This window comes from Kogia breviceps, chromosome X, assembly GCF_026419965.1.
Source record: "Kogia breviceps isolate mKogBre1 chromosome X, mKogBre1 haplotype 1, whole genome shotgun sequence".
NCBI classification, from domain to species: Eukaryota; Metazoa; Chordata; class Mammalia; order Artiodactyla; family Physeteridae; genus Kogia; species Kogia breviceps.
This window is the reverse complement of record NC_081330.1, coordinates 66,176,754-66,200,009: the sequence shown is the minus strand read 5'-3', so window position 1 is coordinate 66,200,009 and position 23,256 is coordinate 66,176,754.

The following is a 23,256-nucleotide window of genomic DNA, read 5'->3' as shown; positions in this document are numbered from 1 at the left end:
GAAACTGAGTTATTTGTAGTGAGGTGGATCAACCTAGTGTCTGTCATACAGAGTGAAGTAAGTCAAAAGATAAAAACAAATACCGTATGCTAACACATATATATGGAATCTAAGAAAAAAAAAAGTGCATGAAGGGCCTAGTGGTACGATGGGAATGGAGACACAGACCTACTAGAGAATGGACTTGAGGATGTGGGGAGGGGGAAGGGTAGGCTGTGACAAAATGAGAGAGTGGAATGGACATATATACACTACCAAACTTAGGATAGCTAGCTAGTGGAAAGCAGCCACATAACACAGGGTGATCAGCTTGGTGCTTTGTTACCACATAGAGGGGTTGGATAGGAAGTGTGGGAGGCAGGGAGATGCAAGAGGGAAGAGATATGGGAACATGTGTATATGTATAACTGATTCACTTTGTTATAAAGCAGAAACTAGCACACCACTGTAAAGCAATTATACTCCAATAAAGATGTTAAAAAAAACTTGAAACACAACACTGAAATATTAAATTTGGTTATATTTGGTAAACTTGCTTATGCATAGTTATAATTTTGTAGTTTAATTTTTCGGATTTGCCAGACTTTCTTTAGTATACCTGTTGGTTTTAATCAGAAAATAGTACTATAAATCATGACTCAGCAATTAGGTAAATGAAGAAAATTACAATTGCTTCAGAACAAATAAGATTTAGAGATGCACTAAAAAGACAATAAGGCATAATGTATATTTGGTAGACATTACATCACATAGAAAGGGAGTGTAGGTTATGAAACATCCATGGAATGTATTATGTAGTAGATTATATACTAGATCTTACAGGAAACCTGAGATGAAAAAAGCAGTAATTGTGAATGTGACCTTACGAGAACAAGGTTTGAATTACCAAGAATGTAGATAGTAGAAAATTAAAAAGGACACTGAATAACCAACATAAGATAATGTAAGACAATGCTATGATATATAATGTAAATCAATTTTAAAGTTCCTTGAAATGGATGATTTTCTATTAAAAGAATTATCCAAATGAACTAAGAATAGAAAAATGAAACCATAAAACATTTTCTCACACCATATACAAAAATAAATTCAAAATGAATTAAAGACCTAAGTGTAAGACCAGAAATCATAAAACTCCTAGAAGAAAACATAGACAGTACAGTCTTTGACATGATCCTTAGCAATATTTTTTGGATCTGTCATCTTGGGCAGGATAAACAAAGTTTAAAAATAAACAAATAGAAAGTAGCTAAATGCAAAAGCTTTTGCACAGTGAAGGAAACCATCAACAAAACAAAAAGAAAACCTATGGAATGAGAGATGATGTTTGCAAATGATACTTCTGATAAGGAGTTAATATCCAAAATATATAGATATCAATACCCAAAAAACAAACTGATTAAAAAATGTGCAGGGCTTCCCTGGTGGTGCAGTTGTTGAGAGTTGGCCTGCTGATGCAGGGCAGGGGACACAGGTTCGTGTCCCGGTCCAGGAAGATTCCACATGCCACGGAGTGTCTAGGCCCATGAGCCATGGCCACTGAGCCTGCAGGTCTGGAGCCTGTGCTCTGCAACGGGCAAGGCCACAACAGTGAGAGGCCCACGTACTGCAAAAAAAAATGTGCAGAAGATGCAATTAGTCTCTTTTCCAAAGAAGACATACAGATGCTCAATAGGCACATGAAAAGATGCTCAATATCACAAAGCATTAGGGAAATGCAAATCAACACCACAATGAGATATCACCTTAAATCTGTCAGAATGGCTATCTTCAAAAGACAGCAAATAATAAATGTTGGCAAGGATGTGGAGAAAATAGAACCCTAGTTCACTGTTGGTGGGAATGTAAATTGGTACAGCCTATATGGAAAACAGAATGGAGGTTCCTCAGAAAATTAAAAATAAATCTACCATATGATCCAGCAATTCCACTGTTGGATATTATCCAAAATAAATGAAAACATTAATTTGAAAGGTAATATAAACCCCAATGTCCATAGCAACACTATTTACAGTAGCCAAGACATGGAAACAACCAAAGTGTCCATTAACAGATGAATGGATAAAGAAGATGTGATATACATATATAAAATGGAATATTCCTCAACCACAAAAAACCTAAATTTTGCCATTACAACAACATGGATGGGTATTATGCTTAGTGAATTAAGTCAGAGAAAGTCAAGTACTGCATGTTTTCACTTATATGTGGAATCCAAAAAGTAAAACAAATGAGAAAAATAACAAAATATAAATACACTCATAGCTACAGAGAACAAAACAGCTGCTGGAAGAGGTGTGGGGAGGGGGCAAGATAGCACAATGGGATGAATAAGTACAAACTACTAGGTATAAAATAAATAAGACATCCCACACCCCTATTGTCAATTAATCTACTACAAGGAGGCACATATATACAATGGAGAATAGGCAGTCTCTTCAACAAGTGGTGCTGGGAAAATAGGATAGTCACATGTAAAACAATTAGATTAAAATATTTCCTTGCACCTTCTAGAAAAATGTAAGAACAGAAATATAAAACTCCTAGAAGTATATATAGGCAGAACACTTCTTGACATAACCTGCAGCAATATATTTTTTTGGATCAGTCTCTTAAGGCAAAATAAATAAAACCAAAAGTAAACAAATGGAACCTAATTAAACTTAAGAGCTTTTATACAGCAAAGGAAGCCAATGACAAAATGAAAAGACAAGTTATGGAATGAAGAAAATATTTGAAAATTATGTGACCAATAAAGTGTTAATAGCCAAAATACATGAACAGCTCATGCAAATCTATATCAAAAAAAAATCAAAAAATGAGCAGAAGACCTGAGCAGACATTCCTCCAAAGAAGACATACAGATGGCTAACAGACAAATGAAAAGATGTCCAACATCGTTAATTATCAGATAAATGCCAGTGTAAACAATGATATATCACCTCACACCCGTCAGAATGGCTATCATCAAAAAGTCTACAAGTAACAAATATTGGACAAGATGTGAAGAACAGGGAACCATTTTACACTGCTGGTTGGAACGTAAATTGAGGCAGCCACTATGGAAAATAATTTTAGAGGTTCCTTAAATACCAAAAATAGAGGTACTATATAACTCAGCAATTCCACTCCTGGGCATATATCTAGAAAAAAAGACTAATTCAAAAAGTTACATGCGGCCCCCTCACCCAGTGTTCATAGAAGCCCTATTTACAATAGCCAAGACATGGAAGCATCCCAAGTGCCCAAAAGATGATTGTATTAAGAAAATATGTATATATATATATATATATATATATATATATATATATATATATATACCATATATATGGTATTTATAAATATATACCATATATATGGTGTATATATATATATATATGGTATATATATATACCATATATATCTGGTATATATATATGGTATATATATATGATATATATATGGTGTATTTATATATATGGTAAATATATATACACCATATATATGGTATATATATATATAGATACCATATATTTATATATATATACAATGGGATATTACTCAGCCATAAAAAAGAATGAAATTCTGCCTTTTGCAGCAAAGTGAATATCAGTGAATATTATGCTTAGTGAAATAAGTTATATAGAGACAGACAAATACGTTATGATATCACTTGTATGTGGAATCTGAAATATAATACAAAGGAATGTATATCCAAAATAGAAACAGATTCACAGATTTAGAAAACAAACTTTTCATTACCAAAGGGGATTGGGAAGGGGGTAGGGACAAATTAGGGGAATGGGATTAACAGATACAAACTACCATATATAAAATAGATAAGGTACGAGGATACACAGTATAGTACAGGGAATTACATCCACTATCTTTAATATTCTCTAACAGAGTATAATCTAAAAAAATACTCAATCACTATGGTATATACCTGAAAGTAATGTAATATTATAAATCAACTATACTTTAAATAGATAAAGGAAGGAAAGAAAGAAAGAAAGAAAGAAAGAAAGAAAGAAAGAAAGAAAGAAAGAAAGAAAGAAAGAAAGAAAGAAAGAAAGAAAGAAAGAAAAAAAAAATACAACAGTGTAATGCACAGCACAGGGAAGGTAAAGAATATTTTATAATTATTTTATTATTTTATTTATCTTTTATTGGAGTATAATTGATTTACAGTGTTGTGTTAGTTTCTGCTGTACAACAAAGTTAATCAGCTATTTGTATACATATATCCCTTCCCTCTTGAGCCCCCATCCCACCCCCCATCCCACTCCTCTAGGTCATCACAGAACACAGAGCTGATCTCTCTGTGCTATATAGCAGCTTCCCACTAGCTATCTATTTTATACATGGTAGTGTATATATGTCAATGCTACTCCCTCAGTTCATCCCACCCTCCCTTTCCCCCCATGTTTCCGCAAGTCCATTCTCTACATCTGTGTCTCTATTCCTGCCCTGCAGATAGGTTCATTAGTACCATTTTTTAATATTTCATATATATGCACTAATATACAGTATTTGTTTTTCTCTTTCTGACTTGCTACTCTGTATGACAGACTCTAGGTCCACCCACATCACTACAAATGACCCAATTCAAATTTTAATAGCCGAGTAATATTCCATTGTATATATGTACCACATCTTCTTTATCCATTCATCTGTCGATGGAAATTTAGGTTGTTTCCATGATGTGTCTATTGTAAGTAGTGCTGCAATGAACATTAGAATACATGTATTGTTTTGAATTATGGTTTTCTCAAGATATATGGCCAGTAGTGTGATAGTTGGGTCATATGGTACTTTTATTTTTGTTTTTTTAAGGAACCTCCATACTCTTCTCCATAGTGGCTGTATGAATTTCCATTCCCACCAACAGTGCAAGAGGGTTCCCTTTTGGCCACACTCTCTACAGCATTTATTGTTTGTAGATTTTCTGCTGATGGCCATTCTGACCGGTGTGAGGTGATGTCTCATTGTTGTTTTGATATGCATTTCTCTAATTATTGATGTTGAGTATATTTTCATGTGTATGTTGGTGATCTGTATGTCCTCTTTGGAGAAGTGCCAATTTAGTTCTTCTGCCCAATTTTTGTTTGTTATTTGATATTGAGATGCATGAGCTGCTTGAATATTTTGGAGATTTACCCTTTGTCAGTTGTAAATATTTCATTTGCAAATATTTTCTCCCATTTGGAGGATTGTCTTTTCATCTTGTTTAGGGTTTCCTTTGCTATGCAAAAGCTTTTAAGTTTAATTGGGTCCCATTTATTTATTTTTGTTTTTATTTTCATTATTCCAGGAGGTGGGTCAAAAAGATCTTGCTGTGATTTATATCAAAGAGTGTTCTGCATAAGTTTTCCTCTAAGAATTTTATAGTGTCTGGCCTTATATTTAGGTCCTTAATCCATTTTGAGTTTATTTTTGTGTATGGTGTTAGGAAGTGTTCTAATTTCATTCTTTTATATGTGGCTGTCCAGTTTTCAGAGCACCACTTATTAAAGAGACTGTCTTTTCTCCATTGCATATACTTACCTTTATTGTCAAAGATAAGGTGACCATAGGTGCATGAGTTTATCTCTGAGCTTTCTATCCCGCTCCATTGATCTATATTTCTGTTTTTGTGCTAGTACAATACTGTCTTGATTACTGTAGCTTTGTAGTATAGTCTGAAGTCAGGGAGGCTGATACCTCCAGCTCCATTTTTCTTTCTCAAGATTCCTTTGGATATTCCAGATCTTTTGTGTTTCCATACAAATTGAAAAATATTTTGCTCTAGTTCTGTGAAAACTGCCATTGTTAATTTGATAGGGATTACATTGAATCTGTAGATTGCTTTGGGTAGTATAGTCATTTTCACAATGTTGATTCTTCCAATCTAAGAATATGTATATCTCTCCATCAGTTTGTGTCCTATTTGATTTTATTAATCAGTGTCCTATTGTTTCCTGCATACAGGTCTATTGCTAACTTAAATAGGTTAATTCCTAGATATTTTACTCTTATTTTTTTGCAATAGTAATTTTGATTGTTTCCTTACTTTCTATTTCTGATTTTTCATTGTCAGTGTGTAGGAATTCAAGAGATTTCTGTGTATTAATTTTGTATCTTGTGACATTACTAAATTTGATGAGCTCTAGTAATTTTCTGAGAGCATCTTTAGGGTTTTCTATGTATAGGATCATGTCATCTGCAAACCATGACAGCTTTAGTTTTTCTTCTCCTATTTGAATTGTTTTATTTCTTTTTTTTCCTCTGGTTGCTGTGGCTAAAACTTCCAATACTAGAACAGAGGGCAGACAGCAGAAGCAAGAAGAACTACAATCCTGGAGCATGTGGAACAAAAACCACATTCACAGAAAGATAGACAAGATGAAACTGCAGAGAGCTATGTACCAGATGAAGGAACAAGATAAAACCCCAGAAAAACAACTAAATGAAGTAGAGATAGGCAACCTTTCAGAAAAAGAATTCAGAATAATGATAGAGGTGTGGAGAAAAGGGAACCCTCTTGCACTGTTGGTGGGAATGTAAATTGATACAGCCACTATGGAGAACAGTATGGAGGTTCCTTAAAAAACTAAAACTACCAAACGACCCAGCAATCTCACTACTAGGTATATACCTTGAGAAAACCATAATTCAAAAAGAGTCATGTACCACAATGTTCATTCCACCTTTATTTACAGCAGCCAGGACATGGAAGCAACCTAAGTGTCCATCAACAGGTGAATAGATAAAAATGTGGCACATATATACAATGGAATATTACTCCTCCATAGAAAGAAACAAAATTGAGTTATTTGTGGTGAGGAGGATGGACCTAGAGTCTGTCATACAGAGTGAAGTAAGTCAGAAAGAGAAAAGCAAATACCATATGCTAACACATATATATGAAATCTAAAAAAATATGGTTATGAAGAACTAGGTACAGGACAGGACAGGAATAAAGACAGACCTACTAGAGAATGGACTTGAGTACACAGGGAGGGGAAGGGTAAGCTGGGACAAAGTGAGAGAGTGGCATGTACTTATATATACTACCAAATGTAAAATAGATAGCTAGTGGGAAACACCTGCATAACACAGGGAGATGAGCTCCATGCTTTGTGACCACCTAGAGGGATGGGATAGGGAAGGTGGGAGGGAGACACAAGAGGGAGGAGATATGGGAATATATGTATATGTATAGCTGATTCACTTTGTTATAAAGCAGAAACTAACACACCATTGTAAAGCCATTATACTCCAATAAAAATGCTATATATATATATATATATATATATATATATATATATATATCCCCTAAAAAAAAGTCTAGAACAAAATACATCATAAACAAAGTCAAAAGGCAAGTACCAAACTGGAGGAAACTATTTTCAACATATGCAACAAAAATTTAACAGCCTTCAAAAACAGTTATTATAAATGTAATAAAATAAAAGAAGGATACTGTAATGAAAAATATACCAGGGACATAAACTGGGAATCCACTAAAGAAAAATTGCAAGCTATCCATAAGCATGAAAAATATCTAACCTCAATATCAAATAAATACAAATTAATACAAAAATGGGATATATATATCCTGTCAGAATAACATCAATTAAAGGAAAGGATAATATGTCATCTTGGTGAGTGTTCAGGGAAAACAGGCCCTGTTAGTTGAACTGTAAATTAGTACCTTTCAGGAAGGCACATTTTATTTCAGCAATGATATTTCTAGAAATGCATCCTTATTATGGTGCTTAGAGTTCCTCTGGAAAGCTTATGCTCAAGGGTACAAACTTGACATTCCTTTCAGCTACATGAGTTTATGACAAAGTCCCTGACATCTTGGTATGAATGAATTTGAATATTTGTGCTTTAAAAGAGAATGAGACAGAAGTCAATGTTTCACTAAAAATTTTAAATGTATGATTTTAAACACTTTAGCAGCATGTCTTTTTCAGCCACCCCTCAAATCATACAGTCATTAACAGAAAACACTAATTAAGTGGTATAGTATATTAGACACTGAGGATACAGGTAGACACAACCTTTGAGCAAATCTCATGTAATGTGGAGAAACACCCCCTAGACCTTAAAAGATAATTAGTAAATTTTGTATTTATGTGTTATGTTGTGTCTCAACAAGAAATGCCAGAGAGATTGGTCCAATTCCACTAGAAGTCACCTGTTTGCTGGAAAATTACAAGAGCCAGGTGCTATCAGGACCCATGAAGTACATTTTAATGTTAACAGGACACAATTCTTAATGATAATGGCAAAGGAGCAAATATTTAGTGAACACTTACTGTATGTCAGACACTGGGCAAAGATGTTAATATTTAGCTTTCTAAGAATTCCTATGAGATAGGTAATATTATCAATTCCATTATATACATGATAAAACAGAGGTTCATAGAAGTTAAGAAATTTGTCCAAGGTCCTATAAGTGGCAGATGATAGAGCCAGACTTTGAACCCCAAGAATCTGAATGATTTTGGATAATGAGGACTGTAAAAACTGGTATTTTTATAGCACTTTACCTTATAAGGTGCTTTCTTATAAACTTTTAAAATCCTTACTACAAACCTTAGAGATAAGTATTGTTATTATCCCCATTTTGCTAGTAAGGAAATAGAGAAGTTAAGTGAAGTAAACCCAAGCTTAGAGAGCCAATAAGGACTCAGACTCAGGTTATCGGCCCCAAATTTTATGTTCTTTCCATGACACCACAGTCTGCGTTTACTGGTTTCCACATTTTGGGTAGTCTCAGAATGCAGCACATGATTCCTAATCCTGTCCATATCTTACGAATATGGTTCACCAGACACTTTCTTGTTCTTAACTTGACACATAGAGATGTGTGAGAGTATTTTGCATGTTTGTATGTGTGTGAGAGAGAGACAGACAGACATTAAGAGTAAAAGAGAGACAGAAACAGACCTAGATATTAAGATAGAGTGATTTAGAAAACAAGTCAGAGAGAAAAGGATACAAAGGCACCATGGAACAAAGAAATAGGAGAAAAAAGGACTATGGTTGTTAACTTCTAGAAATCAATGAAATGCACACTAAAATAGTGATAAACTTATCTGGAGTCCAATGTTAAAATTGTCCATGATTTTTTTAAAAGAAAAAATAAAACCCTGATAAAACTATTGATATAGTTCAAATTGCTATACTCCCACATTATCTCTAACACCACATTACAAGTGTTCTCAAGGCTTTAATGATCAAATAGACTCTAACATCAAGTTGAAAGAAAGAAGGTGGACAGTACTGCTAAAATATGTGTGATTAGGAATTGTGTGCTACATTTTGAGACTATCCAGAATGTGGAAATCCATAACCACAGACTGTGGTATGGTGGAAAGATCATAGATTTTGGAGGCAGATAACCTGAGTCTGAGTCCTTCCTGGCTCTCTACCTTGGATTTACTTCACTTAACTTCTCTGAGTAAATTTCCTAATCAGCAAAATAGGGATAACACCAATACCTATCTCTAAGGATTGTGGTAAGGATTAAATGAGTTTATGAACGAGCCTTCTGTAAAAGGCAAAGTTCTATAATAATTTTTAGGCAGTAATTTTACGTTAAGTAACAAAAGTCTTAGAAAAGTGATCATTCCTTTCAACCCTACGGTTCAACTTCTAGTTATTTAGCTTAAAGAAATAATTAAGGATACAAGCAGATTTAGCTACAAGGATCACAGTATAGTTTATGAAAAAAATACAGTAGCCCCCCAACTCTTATCTGCAGAGGATATGTTTCAAGAACCCCAGGGCATGTCTGAAACCATGGATAGTACCAGACCTTATGTATATCATGGTTTTTCCTTTACTAATGGGTGGGTAGTCTATATGGAGTGGATGCACTAGACAAAGGGATGATTCACGTCCTTGGCCAGATGGAATGTGTTGGTGCAAGATTTCATCATGCTACTCAGAACAGTGCACAATTTAAAACTTGTGAATTATTTCTGGATTTTTTCATTTAATATTTTTGAATTGGCAGTTGACTGTACGTAACTGAAACCTCAGAAAGTGAAAGTGTGGTTAGGAAGGGGGGAACTACTGTATTGGTGACAACTTAAGTGGTACTACAAATTATGATCTACATAATCAAAAGAATAAATACTTTGTTGTAATTTAAATGTGTTGCAGTTGATTATTTACCAAATATACTAAGAGTAGATTGCATAACATTATTAATATTATATTTCAAATTTTAATGATTACCATGAATGCATAGATAATTAAATTATGGTTGATTTATATTTTCCTTCTTTTATTTTCTTTATTCTTGTTTTCTTGCTGCCTTCCTTTCTGCTTATTTTATCTGAAAAATATTTTCTCATTGAAAATGAATATTCTTTGACATTGGAAAGAAAAGTTATTTTAAGTAAAGAAGAAAAGAAATTAGTTCTACTAGAGATAGTATATTTTACAAAAGACACTTCAAAGAATGATCATATTGAAGAAGATACTTGAAAATCCGTAATCACATCTCTCTCTCTCTCCAAAGCTTAAAAACTCTTCACTAAAAGAGTGTTCTGCACACTAGCCTAATCACACAGGCTTCTCAAAGGTAATCTTTCAAGATGATTCTTTCTACCTTCTTCACACATGAGTATCTTACTTAATAGCTCATCTCAAGGCAGTGATGTAAACTGGAAAATAGTCCCTCACCAATTTACTGCATAGTCTAAAGTAAGTTACAGAGTTTCTCCTATTTTTTTTCAATTTCTGACAACTACTAAGAATAAACTTAAATTTGTTTTTGTTTTCTTTTCTAATCTTTATTGGAGAATAGTTGATTTACAATGTTGTGTTACTTTCTATTGTACTGCAAAGTGAATTAGCTATACATATACATATATTCCTTCTGTTTTGGATTTCCTTCCCATTTAGGTCACTAGAATTGAGGAGAGTTCCCTGTGCTATAAAGTAGGTACTCATAAGTTATCTACTTTATACATAGTATCAATAATGTATAAATGCCAATCTCAATCTCCCAATTCACCCCAGTACCGCCCCCTTCCCCTTGGTATCTATATGTTTGTTTGCTATGTCTGTGTCTCTATTTCTGGTTTATAAATAAGATTCTCTATACTAGTTTTTTCAGATTCCACATATATGTGTTAATATATGATATTTGTTTTTCCCATTCTGACTTACTTCACTCTGTATGACAGTCTCTAGGTCCATCCACATCTCTGCAAATGGCACTATTTCATTGTATTTATGGCTGAATAATATTCCATTGTATATATGTGCTACATCTTCTTTATCCATTCATCTGTTGATGGACATTTAGGTTGCTTCCATGTCCTGGCTATTGTAAATAGTGCTGCAATAAACATGGGGGGGGTGCCTGTGTCTTTTGAATTATGGTTTTTCCTGGGTATATGCCCAGGAGTGGGATTGCTGGGTCACATGGTAGTTCTATTTTTAGTTTTTAAAGGAACCTCCTTCCTGTTCTCCATAGTGTCTGTATCAATGTACACTCCCACCAACAGTGCAAGAGGGATCCTTTTCTCCACACCCTCTCCAGCATTTATTGCTTGTAGATTTGTTGATGATGGCCATTCTGACTGGTGTAAGGTGATATCTCTTTGTACTTTTGATTTACATTTCTCTAATAATTAGTGATGTTGAGCATCTTTTCATGTGTTTGTTGGCCATCTGTATGATTTCTTTGGAGAAATGTCTGTTTAGGTCTTGCACCCATTTTTTGATTGGGTTACTTGTTTTTTTGATATTAAGCTGCATGAGCTGTTTATATATTTTGTAGATTAATCCTTTGTCAGTTGCTTTGTTTGCAAATATTTTCTCCCAATTAAGGGTTGTTTTTTAGTCTTACTAATGGTTTCCTTTGTTGTGCAAACACTTTTAAGTTCAATTAGGCCCAATTTGGTTATTTTTTTAACACCTTTGTTGTAGTATAATTGCTTTACAATGGTGTGTTAGTTTCTGCTTTATAACAAAGTGAAACAGCTATACATAAACATTTATCCCCATATCTCCTCCCTATTCATCTCCCTCTCACCGTCCTATCCCACCCCTCTAGGTGGTCACAAAAAACTGAGCAGATCTCCCTGAGCTATGTGGCTGCTTCCCACTAGCTATCTATTTTACATTTGTTAGTAAACGTAAGTCCATGCCACTCTCTCACTTTGTCCCAGCTTACTCTTCCCCTTCCCCGTGTCCTCAAGTCCATTCTCTAAGTGTGCGTCTTTATTCCTGTCCTGCTCCTAGGCTCTTCATAACCACTTTTCTTTTTAGATTCCATATATATATGTTAGCATACGGTATTTGTTTTTCTCTTTCTGACTTACTTCATTCTGTATGACAGGCTCTAGGTCCATCCACCTCACTACAAATAACTCAATTTCATTTCTTTTTATGGCAGAGTAATATTCCATTGTATATATGTTCCACATATTCTTTATCCATTCATCTGCTGATGGACACTTAGGTTGCTTCCAGATCTTGGCTATTGTAAATAGAGCTGCAATGAACATTGTCGTGCATGACTCTTTTTGATTTATGCTTTTTTCAGGATATATGCCCAGTAGTGGTATTGCTGGGTCATATGGTAATTCTATTTTTAGTTTTTTAAGGAACTTCCATACTGTTCTCCATAGTGGCTGTATCAATTTACATTCCCACCAACAGTGAAAGAGGGTTCACCTTTCTCCACACCCTCTCCAGCATTTACTGTTTGTAGATGTTTTGATGATGGCCATTCTGACTGGTTTGAGGGGATACCATATTTTAGTCTTGATTTACGTTTCTCTAATGATAAGTGATGTTGAGCATTCTTTCATGTGTTTATTGACAATCAGTATATCTTCTTTGGAGAAATGACAATTTACTTCTTCTGCCCATTTTTGGATTGGGTTGTTTGTTTTTAATATTGAGCTGCATTAGTTGCTTATAAATTTTAGAGATTAATCCATTGTCAGTTGCTTCATTTGCAAATATTTTCTACTGTTCTGAGCATTGCCATTCTGTCTTGCCTACTGTTTCCTTTGCAGTGCAAAAGCTTTTAAGTTTCATTAGGTCCAATTTGTTTATTTTTGTTTTTATTTCCATTTCTCTAGGAGGTGGGTCAAAAAGGATCTTGCTGTGATTTATGTCATAAAGTGTTCTACCTATGTTTTCCTCTAAGAGTTTTATAGTGTCTGGCCTTACATTTTGGTATTTAATCCATTTTGAGTTTATTTTTGTGTTTGGTGTTAGGGAGTGTTCTAATTTCATTCTTCTACATGTAGCTGTCCTGTTTTCCTAGCACCACTTATTGAAGAGGCTGTCTTTTCTCCACTGTATATTCTTGCCTCCTGTATAAAAAATAAGGTGACTGTATGTGCATGGGTTTATCTCTGGGCTTCCTATCCTGTTCCATTGATCTATATATTGGTTTTTGTGCCAGTACCATACTGTCTTGATTACTGTAGCTTTGTAGTATAGTCTGACATCAGTGAGCCTGATTCCTTCAGCACAGATTTTCTTTCTCAAGATTCCTTTGGCCAAATGGGGTCTTTTGTTTCCATACAAATTTTGAAATATTTTGTTCTAATTCTGTGAAAATTCTGATTTTTTTATAAGGATTGCATTGAATCTGTAGATTGCTTTGGGTAATATTGTCATTTTCACAATGTTGATTCTTCCAATCCAAGAACTTGGTATATCTCTCTATGTGTTTGTATCATCTTTAATTTCTTTCATCAGTGTCATAATTTTCTGTATATAAGTCCTTTGTCTCCTTAGGTGTATTTATTCCTAGGTATTTTCTTCTTTTTGTTCCAATGGTAAATGGGTGTGTTTCCTGAATTCTCTTTTAGACTTTTCATCATTAGTGTATAGGAATGCAAGAAATTTCTGTGCATTCATTTTGTATCCCACTACATTACCAAATTCATTGATAAGCTCTAGTAGTTTTCTGATAGAGTCTTTAGGGTTCTCTATGTATAGCATCATGTCATCTGCAAACAGTGACAGCTTTACTTCTTTTGCAATTTGGATTCCTTTTTTGTTTATTTTTCTTCTCTGATTGCTGTGGCTAAAACTTCCAAAACCATGTTGAATAATAGTGATGAGAGTGGGCAACCTTGTCTTCTTCCTGATCTTAGTGGAAATGGTTTCAGTGTTTCACTATTGAGAATGATGTTGGTTGTGTGTTTGTCATATATATCCTTTATTATGTTGAGGCAAGCTCCCTCTATGTCTATTTTCTGGAGGGTTTTTATCATAAATGGTGTTGAATGTTTTCAAAAGCTTTTTTTTGAAACTATTGAGATGATCATATGGTTTTTCTCCTTCAACTTGTTAATATGGTGTATCACATTTCTTGTTTTGTGTTTACTGAAGAATTCTTTCATTCCTGGGATAAACCCTCCCTGATCATGCTGTATGATCCTCTCATTGTGCTCTTGGATTCTGTTTCCTAGTATTTCAATGAGGATTTTTGGATCTTTGTTCATCAGTGATATTGGCCTGTAGTTTTCTTTCTTTGTGACATCTTTGTCTGGTTGTGGTATCAGGGTAATGGTGGTCTCGTAGAATGAGTTTTGGAGTGTTCCTCCCTCTGCTATATTTTGGAAGAGTTTGAGAAGGCTAGGTGTTAGCTCTTCTCTAAATGTTTGATAGAATTTTCCTGAAGCCATCTGGTTCTGGGCTTTTCTTTGGAAGATTTTTCTTCACACTCTCAATTTCAGTACTTGATATTGGTCTGTTTATATTTTCTATTTCTTCTTGGTTCAGTCTCAGAAGGTTGTATTTTTCTAAGAATTTGTCCATTTCTTCCAGGTTGTCCATTTTATTGGCATATATTTCCTTGTAGTAATCTCTCATGATCCTTTGTCTTTCTGCAGTGTCAGTTGTTACTTCTCCTTTTTCATTTCTATTTCTATTGATTTGAGTCTTCTTTCTTTACTTGATGAGTCTGGCTAATGGTTCATCAATTTTGTTTATCTTCTCAAAGAAACAGCTTTTAGATTTATTGATATTTGCTATTGTTTCCTTCATTTGTTTTTATTTATTTCTGATCTGGTCTTTATGATTTCTTTGCTTCTGCTAACTTTTGGGTTTTTTGTTTTGTTCTTCTTTCTGTAATTGCTTTCAGCATAAGGTTAGATTGTTTATTTGTGTTGTTTCCTTTTTCTTGAAGTAGGATTTTATTGCTATAAACTTCCATCTTAGAACAGCTTTTGCTACCTCCCATAGGTTTGGGGCCTTCATGTTTTCATTGCCATTTGTTTCTAGGTATTTTTTGATTTCCTCTTTGATTTCTTCTGTGATCTCTTGGTAATTAAGCAGTGTATAGATTAGCATCCATGTGTTTGTATTTTTCCAGATATTTTTCCTGTAATATTGATGTCTAGTCTCATAGTGTTGTGGTCTGAAAAGATACTTCATACGATTTCAATTTTCTTAAATTTACCAAGGCTTGATTTTGACCCAATATATGATTGATACTGGAGAATGTTCCATGAGGACATGGGAATAAAGTGTATTCTGTTGTTTTTGGATGGAATGTGAAAAATATCAACTAAGTCCATCTTGTTCAATGCATCATTTAAAGCTTGTCTTTCCTTTTTTATTTTCCTTTGGATGATCTGTCCATTGGTGAAAGTGGGGTGTTAAAGTCCCCTACTATGATTGTGTTACTGTCGATTTGCCCTTTTATGGCTGTTAGAATTTGCCTTGTATATTGTGGTGCTCCTATGTTGGTGCATAAATATTTGCAATTGTTATATCTTCTTCTTGCATAGATCCCTTGATCATTATGTAGTGTCAGTCTTTGTCTCTTGTAATAGTCTTTATTTTAATGTCTACTTTGTCTGATATGTGAATTGGTACTCCAGCTTTCTTTTAATTTCCATTTGCATGGAATATCTATTTCTATCCCCTCAATTTCAGTCTGTATGTGTCTCTAGGGCTGAAGTGGGTCTCTTGTAAGCAGCATATATATGGGTCTTGTTTTTTTTATCCATTCATCTAGTCTGTGTCTTTTGGTTGGAGCATTTAATCCATTTGCATTTAAGGTAGTTATTGATATGTATGTTCTTATTACTATTTTCTTAATTGTTTTGGGTTTGTTATTGTAGGTCGTTTCCTTCCCTTGTGTTTCCTGCCTAGAGAAGTTCCTTTATCATTTGTTGTAATGGTGGTTTGGTGGTGCTGAATTCTCTTAGATTTTGCTTCTCTGTAAAGGTATTAATTTATCCATCAAATCTAAATAAGATCCTTGCTGGTTAGAGTAATCTTGTTTGTAGATTTTTCCCTTTCATCACTTTAAATATGTCCTGCCACTCCCTTCTGGCTTGTAGAGTTTCTGCTGAAAGATCAGCTGTTAACCTTATGGTGATTCCCTTGTATGTTACTTGTTGTTTTTCCCTTGCTGCTTTTAATATTTTTTCTTTGTATTTAATTTTTGACAGTTTGATTAATATGTGTCTTGAGGTGTTTCTCTGTGGATTTATCCTGTATGTGACTCTCTGTGCTTCCTCTATTTGACATTTCCTTTCCCATATTAGGGAAGTTTTCACTCTAATCTCTTCAAATATTGTCTCAGTCTCTTTCTTTTTCTCTTCTTCTGGGTCCCCTATAATTCTGATGTTGGTGCACTTAATGTTGTCCCAGTGGTCTCTGAAACTATCCTCAATTCTTTTCATCCTTTTTTCATTATTTTGCTCTGTGGTATTTATTTCCACTATTTTATCTTCCAGGTCACTTATACATTCTTTTCCCTCAGTATTCTGTTATTGATTCCTTCTAGAGAATTTTTAATTTAATTTATTGTTTTGTTCATCATTATTTGTTTGCTCTTTAGTTCTTCTAGGTCCTTGTTAAACATTTCTTCTATTTTCTCCTTTCTGTTTCAAAGACTTTGGGTCATCTTTAGTATCATTACTCTGAATTATTTTTCAGGTAGACTGCTTATTTCATCTTTGTTTGTTTGGTCTGGTGGGTTTTTACTTTGCTCCTTCATCTGCTGTGTGTTTCTCTGTCTTCTCATTTTGCTTAAGTTACTGTGTTTGGGGTCTCTTTTTCACAGCCTGCAGGTTCGTAGTTCCCGTTGTTTTTGGTGTCTGACCCCAGTGGCTAAAGTTTGTTCAGTGGATTGTGTAGGCTTCCTGGTGGAGGGGACCAGTGCCTGTATTTTGGTGGATGAGGCTGGAATTTGCCTTTCTGTTGGGTAGGAACGCATCTGGTGGTGTGTTTTGCAGTGTCTTTGACCTTATTATGATTTTAGACAGCCTCTCTGTTAGTGGGTTGGCTTGTGCTCCTGTGTTGCTAGTTGTTTGGCAAGGATGTCCATCCATGTCACTTGCTGGTCATTGAGTGGAGCTGGGTCTTAGCTTTGAGATGGAGATCTCTGGGATAGCTTTTACCATTTGATGTTACAGAGAGCAAGAAGGTGTCTGGTGGACCAATGTCATGAACTCGGCTCTTCCACCTCAGATCTATATTCCTGACACCTGCCGGAGCACCAAGCCCCTTTCAGCCCCATGTCTCAGAATAAAAGTTTAAAAAATGGAAGAAAGAAAGAAAATATAAAGTAAAATAAAGTTATTAATATCAAAAACAATTATTAAAAATTAACAATTAAAAAGTAATATAAAATAAAATAAAACAAAGAAAAATAGAGTAACCAAACCAAAAAATAAATCTACCAATGATAATAAGCACTAAAAACTATACCAAAAAATAAAGGACAGACAGGACCCTAGGATAAATGGTAAAAGCAAAGCTATACAGACAAAATCACACAAAGAAGCATACACATACACACTCACCGAAACATAAAAAAATATATATATATTGTTGCTCCTAACGTCCACCACCTGGATTTTGGGATGATTCGTTGTCTATTCAGGTATTCTACAGATGCAGGGTACCTCTAGTTGATTGTGGAGATTTATTCACTGCTCCTGAAGCTGCTGGGTGAGATTTCCCTTTCTCTTCTTTGTTTGCACATCTCCTGGGGTTCAGTTTTGGATTTGGCCCCTTCTCTGCATTTAGGTCACCTGAGGGCATCTGTTCTTTGCTTAGACAAGGCAGGGTTAAAGTAGCTACTGACTATGGGGCTCTGGCTCATTCAGGTCAGGGGGATGGTGGGGTACATAGTGCAGAGCAAGCCTGCAGTGGCAGCGGTCAGCGTGACATTGCACCAGCCTGAAGTTCACCATGTGTTCTCCCATGGAAGTTTTCCCTCCATCACAGGACCCTGGAAGTGGAGGGCTGCACAGGCTCCCAGGATGGGAGCTGTAGATAGTGACCTGTGCTTACACACAGGCTTCTCAGTGGCTGCAGTAGCAGCCTTATCATTTCATGCCTGTTTGTGGTGTCCGTGCTGATAGCCACCTCTTGCACCTGTCTCTGAAGCTCGTTTAAACAGTTTTCTGAATCTCTTCTCATTGTGAACCCCGAAACAATGATCTCTTGCCTCTCAGGCAGGTCCAGAGATTTTCCCAGACTCCCTCCTGGCTAGCTGTGGTGCATTATCTCCCTTCAAGCTTTTTTCACGCAGCCAACCCCCCAGCCCCCACCTGTCCTGGTGGGTGAGCAGACATGCCTCTCAGGTTGGTGAGTGCTGGTTGGCACCAATCCTCTGTGCAGAGATCTCTCTGCTTTGCCCTCTGCATCCCTGTTGCTGTTCTCTCCTCCGTGGCTCCAAAACATGCCCCCTGCCACCCCCTGTGTCTGCAAGTGAAGTTGCTTCCTAGTGTGTGGAATCTTTTCCTTCTTCACAGCTCCCTCCCTGAAGTGCAGTTCCCATCCCTATTCTTTTGTTTCTGTTTTTTTCTTTTTTCTTTTGCCCTACCGAGATACGTGGGGAGTTTCTTGCCTTTTAGGAAGTCTGAGGTCTTCTGCCAACTTTCAGGTGTTCTGCAGAGTTTTTCAACATGTAGATGTATTTCTGATGTATTTGTGGGGCGGAAGGTGATCTCCACTTCTTACTCTTCTGCCATCTTGAAGGTCTCCTAGATTTGTTGATATAATTCCATCTGACAGTAACCAAGGAGCATCAGAAAATGTTTTGGCATGAAGCACATTTGCCATGATGTCTGGCCTCCCATCATACTCACCAGAAGTGAAAACTATATTTACCTCCAGATGTTTATCCCATTCTGAATGATGCTGCATTTTAACATGATCTTGTCCTATGTCTTCTCTGTTACCTGTTCTGCTTCAACACAAAACACAAAATCACAAGTTCTTTCACAAGTCTGAAAGTAAACTCTCAACATTCTTTGGGAGTCTCCATACCAAACGCAATAGAGGCAACATCCCAGGAGAATGGCAAAAATCTCAGTCCCTATATTCATATATAATCTCATATATACATAACTTTACATATAATTATATATATAATTTTTCTTCTTTAGAAGAGAGAAGAGAGGAAAGGTATGGATTTCAGGGCATTGGATACTTTAATTTTTGAACCCCTATGAACTGAGAGATTAGAGAAGAAAGAAACAAGAATGCAAGAATATATTTTACAAGTAATATGGTAAATGTTGAAAGAACTTTGAAGGCTCTAGAGCTTTGGGCTGTCCTGGCAGATGAATGATAAAGTATTAGAGGGAGCGTGTAGCATGGTATGGGGATGAGGTCCTGTGTGCAAAGGGGAAGGTTACTAATAAACAGGGTAATGTGCACTGTAAGTAATGTAACCATGTGCTTATTTCTACTGACAGAATAGTGGAGCCTCAAGACATTCAGTATACACACACTCACGTGTAAAGAAACAAGGATTCTCCTATAACATTGGTCCAAGGGAGAAACTATGGGTGAAACATATTTATGCTTATATTAACAAAAATAGTATGTTAATATACATTTTAATTTCCCTTTTATACCTAGATAATTTATTAATATTTTCTAGGACTGTAAAATTCTATAATAGGCATAGCAAATTTAACAAATTCCAGTACTATTTTATGATAAAACCCTTCAAAAACTATAATTCAATAGCAAAACAACAACAAAACAAAACCTACCAAAAAATCCAATAAATGGGAAGAGAATCTGAACAGACATTTTTCCAAAGAAGACATACAGGTGGCCAACAGGTATATGAAAAGGTGTTCAACATCTCTCATCATTAGGGAAATGGAAATCAAAACCACAATGAGATATCTCATCACACTTGTTAGAATGGTTATTATCAAAAAGACAAGAAATAAAAGGTGTTAGTGAGGGTGTGGAGAAAAGGGAAAGCTTGTCCTCTGTTGGTGGGAATGCAAACTGGTGCAACCACCATGAAAAACAGTATGGAGTTTCCTCAAAAAATAAAAATAAAACCAATGTATGATCCAGTAATTCAACTTCTGGGTATTTCTTTGAAGGAAATATAAACACTAACTCAAAAATAAATATGCATCCCATGTTTAATGAAGAATTATTTACAATAGCCAATATATAAAAGCAACCATAAATCAATGAAAGGATAAGGAAAATGTGGTATAAATGCAGGCATACTTACCTAGGAGATATTGCAGTTTCACTTCCAGACAACCACAATAAAAGGAATATTGCAATGAAGCAAGTCACACAAAATTTTTCGTTTTCCAGTGCATATAAATGTTGTGCTTACATTATACCATAGTCTATTAAGTGTGCAATAGTATTATATTTTAAAAATGTACATACCTAAATTTATATATATATATATATATATATATATATATATATATATATATATATATATATATATATATATAGTACTGCTAAAAATGCTAAACATCATCTGTGTCTTCAGCAAGCCATAATCTTTTTGTTAGTGGAGAGTCTTGCTTTGATGTTGATGGCTGCTGACTGATTAGGAAGGTGATTGCTGAAGGTTGAGGTGGCTGTGGCAATTTCTTAAAACAAGACAAAGTTAAAGTTTGTTACTTCATTTGACTCTCTTTCATAAATGATTTCTCTGTAGCATGCAATTCTGTTTGATAGCATTTTATCTACAGTAGAACTTCTTTCAAAATTGGAGTCAATCCTTCCCAAACCTGCCACTGCTTTATTGACTAAGTTTATGTAATATTCCAAATTCTTTACTGCCATTTCAACAATCTTCACAGCATTTTTACCAGGAGTAAATTCCATGTCAAGAAACCACTTTTTTTGCTCATCTATAATAAGCAGCTCCTCATTCATTAAAGTTTTATCATGAGATTGTAGTAATTCAGGCATTATCTTCAGGCTGCCCTTCTATTTCTAGTGCTCTTGCTATTTCCACCACATCTGCAGTTACTTCCTCCACTGAAGTCTTGAACCCCACAAAGTCATCCATAAGATTTAGTCAACTTCTTCCCAACTCCTGTAAATGTTGATATTTTGACCTTTTCCCATGAATCACAAATGTTCTTAATGGCATCTAGAATAGTAAATCCTTTCTGCAAAGTTTCCAATTAATTTTGCCCAGATCTATCAGAGGAATCACTATCTATGACAGATATAGACTTATGAAATGTATTGTTTAAACAGTAAGACTTGAAACTCAGAATTTCTCCTCAATCCATGGGCTTCAGGTGATATTGTGTCAGACATGAAATCAGCTTGTACAACTCATTGTACGTATGCATCACAGCTCTTGGATAATCTAGTGCGTTGTAAATTAGCAATAAAATTTTGAGAGGAATCCTTTTTCTGAGCACTAGATCTCAACAGCAGGATTAAAATATTCAATAAACTACGCTGTAAACAGATGTGCTATTATACAGGGTTTGTTGTTAAATTTATAAAGCACAGGTAGAGCACATTTAACATAATTCTTAAGGGCTATTGGATTTTCAGAAAGGTAAATGAGCATTGGCTTCAGCTTAAAATCATCAGCTGCATTATTCGCTAACGAGTGGGTCAGCCTATCCCTTGAGGCTTTGAAACCAAACATTGACTTCTCTCTAGTTATAAAAATCCTAGATAGCATCTTCTTCCATGTAAAACTGTAGCTTCTACATCATCACTCGCAGCTTCATCTTGCACTTTTATGTTATGGAGATGGCTTCTTTCCTTAAAGTTTATGAACCAACCTCTGCTAGCTTCAAACTTTTCTTTGGCAGCTTCCTCACCTCAGCCATTACAGAATCAAAGAGAGTGAAGACCTTTCTCTGAACTAGGCTTTGGTCTAAGGAAATGTGGTGACTAGTTTGATCTTCTATCCACACCACTCAAACTTTTTCCATATCAGTAATGTCTGTTTACCTTTCTAATCATTTGTGTGTTCACTGAAGTAGCACTTTTAATTCCCTTCACGAACTATTTTTTTTTTCTATTCACAACTTGGCTAACTCATGCAAAACACCTAGTTTTTGGTCTGTTTCTGAAATGCCTTCATTAATAAGCTTAAACATTTCTCACCTTTGATTTAAAGTGAGAGACATGCAACTCTTCCTTTCACCTGAACACTTAGAGGATATTGTAGGGTTATTAACTGACCTAATTTCAATATTGTTGTGTCCCAAGGAGAGGGAGAGAGATGAGTGAATGGGTGGTGAGTGGAGCAGTCAGAACACACAAAATATTTATCAATTGATTTAGTCATCTTATGTGTGTGTGGTTCGTGGTACCCCAAAACAATTACAATAGTAACATCAAAGATCACTGATCACAGATCACCATAACAAATATAATAAGAATGAAAAACTTTAAAATATTGCAAGAATTAACAAAATGTGATACAGAGACATGAAATGAACAAATTCTGTTGGAAAAATGGCTCTGATAGAGTTGCTTGACGCACAAGCCTTCAATTTGTAAAAAATGCAATATCTACAAAGCACAATAAGGCAAAGCACAATAAAACAAGGTATGCTTGTATACATTAGAGTATTATTCAGTCATAAAAACAAAGGAAATATTTCCATTTGCATAATAATGAATGGAGCTTGAGGGCATTATACTAAATGAAATAAGTCAGACAGAGGAAGACAAATACTGTATGATCTCACTTAATTGTGGCATCTTAAAAAAAAGAACAGATACAGAAAACAGATTGGTGGTTGACAGAGGTGGGGTGGGTGAAGGGAGTCAAAAGGTACAAACTTCCAGATATAAAATAAATGTCAGGGGAATATAATGTACAGTATGGTAAATACAATTAATAATATTATATTGTATATTTGAAATTATGTCAAGAGTAAATCTTAAATATTTTCATCACACAAAAATGTAACTGTGTGGTGATCAATATTAACTAGACTTACTGTAATGATAATTTCACAATATATACAAATATTGATTATTATGCTGTACAACTTAATGTTATAT